We start from the raw sequence: 9,685 nt of genomic DNA, 5'->3' as shown, positions 1-9,685 counted from the left end.
ATATTTAGTAACCCAAGGCTTAAATATACTGGGACTGAATTCCTTCCCTGGGAGAAAAAGAATTTTCTGAACTCTGTTGTTTAAATGGATAGCAATATATTAAATGTTGGAGACTAGAGTCAAGCATTTGTCATTTGTCATTCGATAAACTGCTGTTTGGAAAGATATTTGTAAGGTTAACTACTGGATCTGAGATATAAAGGCTAATGTGTGTAATAATACCCTTCCTAGAATACGTTTCACCAAAGTTACAGATAAATTTTTATTCTGCTTTTGTGTGCATATGAGGAGAGGTAAATAAATATTTTAATATTTAGATTATGGGCATATAAAGGTTAATCAAAATTATATCACATCATAATTTTAGTTGTGAATGCATTTATACCACTTAGTATATGGTATAGCATATGTATCTTGTATTATACAAAGTAACTGTAAATTTCGCTTGCACACCTGAAGCTTATCTGAATTTTCAAACTCTTTTGTTAAACACAAAGCTGGAGTGCTAATGAGTTTTAGAAACCTGCTATTTCAAAACAGTTAAATGCCTTTTGCTGTGCTGTGTAGAAGTGGAATTACAAAAATAAGTACCATGTAGTCTGAGGAAGCCACTTACATCAAGCTAGGTGAAGTGAGGAATCCTTTAAGGAAACAAAAATCTTTATAAGTCAAATTGAGCTCGTTATGTTTTACATGGTTATTAAAATAAAGGAGATTCCAAAAATTTCTAGCACTTGCTTGTTATGTAAAAATTAAACCATTTATGTACAGATTTCAGAAAGGAAGAATGGATGCATTTAGAAAATAAACAAAAATTCCTGGCCAAAACAAACAAACAAAAACACATTTTTATACTTTTATGGTCTTCTTATTATACACAGCTATTAGCAGTATGCTATATTGCATCTAAATTGTCTGAAACACTCATCAAGGCTGAAAGGCTAAAGTATTTATAGTATTATATAGCAACAAAGTGAATTTAGATAGGAATTCATTGTCATTATAATTAACCAAATCATCAGGATCCCAGCTGATGTCCTGAGGCTAATCTAAGAGCAGAACCCAGGACTTGGTGAAGATGGAAGTTTGGCACCGTTTGCTCTGCTTAGAAATTCACCTGTGTTTCAGAGGGATTTATTTTAGTCAAGACAAGTTGCCATTGAACACGCTGGGAGGCTGTCAGTGAAAGTTTCATCTGATCCCTTATTTTGTGTCCTGCTAAGTGGGAGGCAGCAGCAGAAAGGCATGAATTTTTATGCCATCGCTATGCTGCTTCCTCTTTTTTCTTCTCCAAGCAAATCTGCAAATTCCTACGAGCCCTAGCTCTGGTGTTGCTACCTAGAGGGGGGGATTCCCAAACACGTGCTGGAGACCCACCCCTCGGGAGGACAGCGCGGCGGGGGAGAACGGGCTGCATTTCAGTGCCGTGACATTCTTGCAGGTCCCTCATCGGGGACGGCCAAACGGTGGCTCTGGAGGCTCCGGGACGAGGAGCTGGGCACCGGGCCGGCCTTACTGGGGGGACAGTGTCTGCAGCGGGGTGGGGAGCATCCTCCCCCGGCTCTCCTGCGCCCCTCCAGCCCCGGGCAGCTCAGTACCGCGCACCTGCGGGAGATCGCCCCCGGGCCTCAGGTAGGCGAGGGCGGGCGGCGCGCAGGTGCGCAGCGGGGAGAGCCGCGCACCAGCCCTCGGCGTCCCCGCGGCTGCGCGGCTGCTCTGCCAGCCCCGCTGCCGCGGAGCGAGCGCGGAGGGCCGCTGGCGGGGGGAGCGGGGAAACTTTGGGTAAGTGCTGGGAGGGAGGTGTGGGGATGTGGGGGAGCATCACCGGGGGGTGCGGAGAAGCATCACCGGGGGGTGCGGAGGGTCACTGGGGAATGCAGGGAAGCATCACCAGGATAATGCGGGGGGTCACCGGAGGATGCGGGTGCGCCGGCCAACAGGTACCGCAGCTGCGCGGGTGCGGGAGGGGCTGCGTGTGTGTGTGTGTGTATGTATGTGCGTGTGTTTTTGTGTGTGTGTGTTGTGTGCGTGTCGCCTGTCCCCTCCCCCGCCCGCCCTGCCAGAAAGGGGTGGGAGATTTCCCTGCCTCCCGGCCGCTTAAAACCGCGCTGCCCGGCGGTGCCTTCGTGGCCCCGGGCGGAGGGAGGCTGGCGGCATCCGCGCTGCGCCGCGGGGAGTGGGCGGAGGGGAGGGCGGTGGCGGTGGCGGCGGCCCCGCGGGGCCGGGCAGCGCTGGGCTGCGGCAGCCGGCGGGGGCGGTCTCTCGCTCGGCTGGATGGCCGGTTCTGCCGGCTGCCCAAGGCGCCGGGCTCTTTCGCATCCCGGGCTCTTTCGCATCCCTCCTTCCGCATCGCACTGCAGTAAGTTCGCCAGGCGCTGGGCGGCTGAACTGGTTGCAATCGCGGAACTGGGGAGGGAGGGATGGAGGGAGGGAAAGGAAGGGAGAGGGGTTGTGTGTGTTAAGTTGTAGCTAAGCGGGCTATATTGAATTTGTCACGGTTCATGGCTTTGGTTCCTAGTTAATGGTAGTTTGCCTCGCTGACCTACATCACTTTGCTCAAGCACGGTCAATGTCCTGCTGCTGCCAGGGCTTTCATTGAGAGCTGCGTTCAGAAGGCTTTCATTGATGGCTAGGTTCAACCCGGGGGACTGCTGAAACACGCAGTGGGGGTAAGCACAGACCGAGTCCGTGAAACAAAAGATGCAGCCGAAAACTTGTGCCGTAAAGACTGGTGAGCAGAAACTTTTAGTGGTGATGTGACAGGCGGTCTAAGGGTCTTTTCGAGGAAGAATTAAAAATGCTATACAAATCGACAAACTTTTGGATGTTTGAAGGCAGTTTACAGGCAGTTTATTTTTATTTTATGTAATCCAGCGTTGTTCTGATTTATTTTCTTGAAAGTAGTTTAATTTGTCGTGTCTGAAATTACAATTTTCATTGTGAGTATGCTGTTTTTGAAATGGATGAAAGACTTTCTCATAAGATTGATGTATCTTAAGTATTTTTCCTCATCTAAATGAGAAGATTACAGTGTCTTCTGTTAATTATCACTACATTTTTAGAAAAGCGGTCAAATAGGAAGAAGAACTTAATTAATTTTCAGAAGTAGTTTTACCTGGTTGATGCAATTTTCGAAAGTTTATAAAATAGGCTTCTAAAATCTATCATGGAAAATAAGAGATTGCAGCAGAATGAGGAAAAAGAACATTAATTCTCACAAGAGAAAATTTTATAACATCACTAAATCACTTTTTATAACATCACTAAATGTTTTTCCTAGATCAAATGACCTCATGTAGCAAAGTTATATTTTTTCCTTTTTGCACTTGAGTGGCATAATGCTGCTGCATATATTAAAACGTCATTTTACATCAGGAAAAAAAACAAACAAAAAAAAAAAAAAAAACAAAAACAAAAACATAGCAAGAATCTGATATGCATTCCCAAAAGACTGGGCTTGTTCTATGCTTTATGGATAAAATGATAGGAAATATGTTCTTTGTTTCTCCCCGAAGTGATAATCCAACATTTCTGAGTGCCTGAAATGTTTATTTTTCACAGAATGAAAGCAAGCATCAAGGAACATGGGGCATAAAAAAGCAATGTTTTCCTCCTGGGGTTTAAGTTATCCCACGTTGACTTGTCAAGGTGGAAGGACTTTGTTGTTTACCATGGCAGGAATGTCCTGAAATAATTATTTAGCAGTCTGAAATGAGTGCGGAGTAAAATATTTTATGCTATAGATTTGAAATATTTGGGGCCCAAATCCATTCCTCTAATTTAGAGCCCTGCAAACAACTGAAGTTGCTGCTCTTACGCAGGTTTAGAAAAACTACAATCTTGTGTTTGTTTAAGAAGAAATGTGTATGAACTGTTGCTGACAAACTGAAATCATCTTTCCTTAAACACCTGTAGGTGTCTCAAAATAAAACACTGAAATAATATTGTTCAGTAGAAATGCGTAAGTGAACAGATATTTTTGAAGAGTTTGTGCAGCTTGAAGGTAACAAAACTACTACGTTCTGAAGAGCACTTGATATCATTTTTTTTTACTTATAAGGTTTCTGCATCATTTCTATTCTGGAGCAAAGTGTAATTCAGGTGATGGGAAAGGTCTTAATGGGAGAGGCACCTAGAGGTGCCTCTTGCCAATGGAATGAGATCACTAGTGGAGGGATGAAGAGAATCATAAGAGGGCTTCTGATAAAGCAGGAGGTAAATACAGAACATTTGTGAGTACAGGTAGTAATAGGTCAAGGCTGGAAAACTTCAAAGTCGGCGGGACTGGGCTTCTTTTGCTTCATGCTTGTGTGGTAATAGCATCAAGTTCTTGCGAAAGTCACCTATAGAATGAAATGTATAGGGTTTAAGTTATGTTTTGTAATTACAAAAAATTAAATAAATAGCAGCATATCTGGATGACATATAATGTTTCATTCTCTTTGAATTGTTGTGACTTTTATTAGTTCATCGATAAGTTAAATGTTAGACACACAATTCTAGCAAGTCTTTTAATGGAGGTCTACAGGAAAGATGGGGAGAGAATTTTTACCAGGGAGTACAGTGGTAGGACAAGGGGAAATGGATTTAGACTAAAAGAGGGTAGATTTAGATTATATATTAGCAATAAATTCTTTACTACAAGGGTGGAGAGGCACTGGAACAGGTTGCCAAGAGAAGCTGCGGAAGCCCCATCCCTGGAAGTGTCCAAGGCCAGATTGGATGGGGCTTTGTGCAACGTGGTCAGGTGAAAGATGTGGGGGGGGTGGAACTGGATGGTCTTTAAGATCCTTTCCAACTTAAACTGTTCTATGATTTTATAAAATGTCGATTATTTCAGATGTTTCCTTGGTGAAAGTTAATTTTGTTGCCAAGAGCAATTTACATGATGAAAGCTGTATTCATAGTATTTTTTCTCATCTTTTGTCATGGTAAGAGATGTGGACTGCTGTGAAAAGTGTGTGACAATACATTCCCATCTGTGTGATGATGAAGGAGTAACAGCCATCAGAAGACTGAGCAAAACAGAAAGAGCAGCTCTTGCTTGGTAGTTTGGTGACCGGGAGCAAAAGTATTTCAATTAGGCTTGACCTCTGGAAAGAAGGTACTTGGAAAGACATCTATATTTATTTTAAAGTTATGATGTGAAATCTGGAAGACATCAACAGAGTGAGTGCAATTCTATTGAAGAACAGGATGCTGGCTTTCTGAAATACATTAGTTTTAGACTCCAGCTCTCTACCTGTTGTCACTATTGAGTAAACTTTGCAACTTATTACAGGAGATGCCAATTGAGCTTTGCATTACTCTCAAACAAAAAGTAAATCAATAGAAGGTACCAGGTATGCCTTGGATATCATTCACCATTCACTTTTTTTTTTTTTTTCCTGTGCAGAATTAGTTCGAAATGCTATTCTGTAGGAATGATAACATTCCATAGCAAATTTAATCAATAGTAGCTAGTGTAAGAGGTTGGAAAAAAAAAAAAAAAAAAAAAAAAAAAAAAACTGAGAAGAATTCTGCATAAATGATTTGTGGTAAGTTTCCCATTGTCTTCTGCACCACTTACAAAATAATTAATAACAGTAATAGTAGACTTAAGACAATTATTTGTCCATAAGTGTGGTTTTTCATAACAGTAGTTTAACTTTTTTGTCATTTGGAGCCTTGCTCTAAAGCTGGACCAACTAATTCATTGTGCTGGAGGGAAGAGTAAGTGGCATTGTGGGTCTCACTTAAAGGGATTAGACGTTTGTAATTGTATTTAATATGTCTATGAGTGTGAAAAAAGTTACAAACTTCAGCTTCAGTACAAATTGAATGATACCATCACTCAGTCAACATGACCTATCTTACATCACACTAATGCTTTTACTATGAATAGAAATTTAGGCTGATTTGGCAGGTAGAGAAACACTTTATTATTTTTTAGCCATTTATTTTTAAAATCAGGATGAATAACTGTCCCAAAACAACTTTATGCAATCTAGAACATATTTTCCTTTTTAATTGTTTCTGAAGAATTTAATTAATTATTTTCTCTGAATAATGATTGCAGAAGTTTAGCCCTGAGGGAATATTGTTTGGCACAAGTTTGAAAACATAACCCATGTAAGTATTTTGAGCCTGTTTAATTACTTCTTGTCCAGCCCCTACCAGTTTGAAATCAAAATGTCCAACTCTGACACAATTGTGCTGCCCTACACCATTGAAAAATAAAAGTAAAACAAATGAACGCAAATGTACAAATGCATTTGTCAGTTTAATGATACTAAATAGGTTTCTAATTGCTGGGACAGATTAACTTTTTATTTTTAGATAGTATTTGTTATTTACTATAATAAACTATGAATAAAAAGATACCTAGATACTTTTTTTTTTTTTTTTGGAAAAAAAAAAAAGTTCTATTTTCAAGAATGGAACTTCTATGTATGCTAGCAGAAATCTTTAGTTAATATAAATTCCATGATTATTATTTTTCTTAGTTTGATTCTCAGCTACATTTTGATTACTTAATGTGAAATTGTGAGAGTTTTTTTTTCACTGTGTGTTCAGTGGGATGACCAGTGCTCAGCAGTAGTAGTAATAAGTAGTTCACTCCCTAGTCCTTACAGTAGGACAAGAAGAATCCCAACAGACCTGTAGTGCAGTTCTCACAAAGGTTTATGTTGTATGGTGCTTATCAAACTATGAGTCTTCTGCTGTGAAATTTGGCTTCCCTATCCTTTTGAGTTGTCTTCTGGGAAATAATGAGGCATTGAAATGTAGTGGTTGTTTATTTAGAGAACTGGGGAACTTGCACAGATAATGGAAACCTTTTTTTTTCCCCCTCTGTCTTCTAAATTATGCTGCATAAAAGAAAAGCAACTAGTCAAATTTGTTCTCCTTGCTCTAAATTTCTCTCCAGGTAGACATTTCTGATGTTTACATTGGTTCAAATTTGAAAGAAACACAGATGATGTGAAACCAACAAACTTTCCTGTCTCTTCTTCTGAAAGTAAAGGAAGTGGTGTCTTGTAAATCTGGTATGTAGAGGCTATGGGTTAGACATAAACAGTATGAACCACTGCATCCCAAGAATCAGGAGGGTTTTCTTGTTTGTTTGTTTTCTCCATGGAGTCTTTGGCCACTTTAATTGTGGATTTTCTCATGTTGCCTGAATGAATGTTTGTATTCATCCTCCAAATGGTAGGTAATGTTAGGATAAGGCCAGAAAGAGCTTTTTTTTTTTTTTTTTTTCGCAAGGAAGAATAGGGGGAGGAAGAAGAAACAAATATATGATTATAGACAGGAATAAAAGGAATAAATTAAGAAAAAATAAATTTAATGGCTACTATTACTCTTTTTCACATTTAATTTCCAAGGATTTTTTTTTTCCTTTTTTAAACATTTGAAAAAAGCTAGCAAATTCTATGAAGAGAGGAAAAAAAAAGTCAGAAATTTTAAAGCTTGAAATCTCTTTCAGATAGCTAGGGTGGTGCTTCCTTATAGTCCTGGAATATTTTACTGGAGATTTTTACATTGGTAGTTTCTTCATATTTTGAATAGAGTAGTTATGGTAATCTATGTATCATTAGAGTAAAGTTTTGTTAATGTTCAAACCATACATAAATGGGACTAGTCTGTCCTACATTCAGTATCTAAGTAATATCTGGTTACCTTCTGTCTCTCCTATTATTCCTGATGGAAAGACTGATGGAAAGACAAAAGCACCTGCTGAGGAAAAGTCTAATTTTATGATAAGCACCCAATATAGGTCAGTTGAAGTACATTCTGGATGTATCCAGGTCTCTCAATTTATTATAAAGCATGCCTAAGATAGTAATTTCACAGTTTAAGGTTTACTTTTAAGGCATCCAGCTTTGGGTGAGATAAATTGCACCCTTGGGTATCTTCTCAGCTAGAAAGAAAAACACAAGGGAGATTTGAAATCCTAAGGATGTATCAAATCTTCTCTGTGCATTACTGAAAATAAACACAAAGTAAAATAGTCTTACAAAAAGCAATTGCTTAGAAGGGGCTATATCCCAGAAGTTAAATATCAAAGTACATATTTTTAACATATATAAAGTAAAAAAGTACTCTTGAGTATTTCTGTTTTTCTCTATGCTGTAAAAAGTTGTCTATAGCTTGCTTTCATCAAAAAGTCACTGTATTAATTCCTTATTGATATAAAATATTCCAGTAACTCTTTTTTTATGGAAAATAAAGCTATATTGCTTCCTGAAAAATCTTGACTTACTATGAAACTGAGAAGACTTGCTCAGGCATTTAGTTTTACTTTACTCTGCATGTTACATAAATTGAAAAACTAATACAACAGTGACCTGGTTTATCTTCACAAGCTGTTGTAAATTTTAATGGTATGGTACTCCAGTGACTTCTGGTCAGGAGGGACAGTGGGCCATTTTGCCTTTTGTAACTTTTGAAAATCTGTGTTTAAACAGCATTATGGCTTTTGGGTCACAGAATTCAAACCTTCTAAGCAATGTGATCTTTTATAGAACAGAAGGAGGAAACTTTGTACTGGCCATTGCTAGGCTTAGCTCCGTTGATACAACCATTTCTTTCTAAAAGTAGAATGACTAGAGGAAGCCTGGGGAAACCTCCCAGTTTTGAAGAACAATTGCTGTTAAACACAAAAGATACTCTGATAATAATATATTTACTTTATATATTATTATATATAAACTACTATGCACTTACTATATATTTTTACTTCCTCTTTAAATTTAAAATACTGAGCGGATGGCTTTTGTTCTTCATGAAGTAAAATACCATATTCGGTTACAATTAGTTTTTCTTTTGAATTCAAAATAATGACTTTTAAAAAAGCTTTATGTTCTGTCAAAGACTGTTTCCTATAAATAATGTAGGCATCCACAAACTATAAAAAAGCTTGTGAGATTACTTGAGTGATCAAGTTATTTTTCTGTCTTACGTTACACAGTGTACCAGCAATTTTTACTTGTCTCTGTTGGTGCTGAGAAAAATAATCTTGATGGATGATCCAGTTCTGACTTCTAGTTGCACGTCTAATGAAGAAGAGGAAATTCAAGTCTCTAGTACGGATTTCTGTGCATTCTTATTCAGGTTTGATGAGCCATGAGGTCAGGGTAGATCATCTGTCAATGACAGGAGAATCTGTAGAATCGCACAAATGTACCCTTCCAAATAACAGTAACACATTCAGTCCTATTTCATCACAGTTTAATGAGCAGAAAACTGTAGAGGAAACTAATAAGAATATATAAACCTAATAAAATAGTTTGTATATTTGAAGGGCACTCCTTCATAGTTCAGTTCTGACCTTAGATTTCTTCAGAGTGCTTTTCTGTCAACTCTGGTCATTCAGTGAAGCTGTTTAATTTCAGACCCTATATCACTAACTCTCAAAATGCTCTCCAGTTAAAGGAAGATATAATCTATTCTTTCTGTATCCTGATACGGTGGTGTATTAAGACAGCAATTCTGTGTGATTAATCCAGGACCCTAGCTAAAATGATAGCCACTACAAAGGGAATGAAATAGTGATGTCATAATCTAAAAACCTTGAAAACTTCTGTAATTCATCCCTAATTCATCTACTATCTTCCAATAAAAACGAAATAAAAACATTCATTTACAAAACCCACACTAAACTACTGAACTACTGTGAAGCTTGGGTTTATAAAGATGAGAATTA

At 38.6% G+C, this 9,685-nt stretch overlaps 1 protein-coding gene across 9 annotated transcripts in view; it reads left to right on the top strand.

Moving 5' to 3' along the window:
- Positions 1 to 1,591: 1,591 nt before the first annotated feature.
- Positions 1,592 to 9,685, top strand: part of DGKB (diacylglycerol kinase beta) — a 361,100-nt gene continuing 353,006 nt past the window's right edge. For 8 of the 9 annotated variants that reach the window (XM_032182686.1, XM_032182684.1, XM_032182679.1 and 5 more), the window contains exon 1: positions 2,259 to 2,359. The gene's annotated coding sequence lies outside the window, so the exon portion shown is untranslated. Of the gene's footprint in view, positions 1,633 to 2,258; positions 2,360 to 9,685 lie in introns of those variants that run through there. The other variant, XM_032182678.1, reaches the window with a different exon arrangement.

The sequence above is a fragment of the Aythya fuligula genome, chromosome 2, assembly GCF_009819795.1.
Source record: "Aythya fuligula isolate bAytFul2 chromosome 2, bAytFul2.pri, whole genome shotgun sequence".
NCBI lineage: Eukaryota > Metazoa > Chordata > Aves > Anseriformes > Anatidae > Aythya > Aythya fuligula.
The sequence above is the reverse complement of the archived record's forward strand: the minus strand, read 5'-3'. Positions and strand labels throughout refer to the sequence as shown.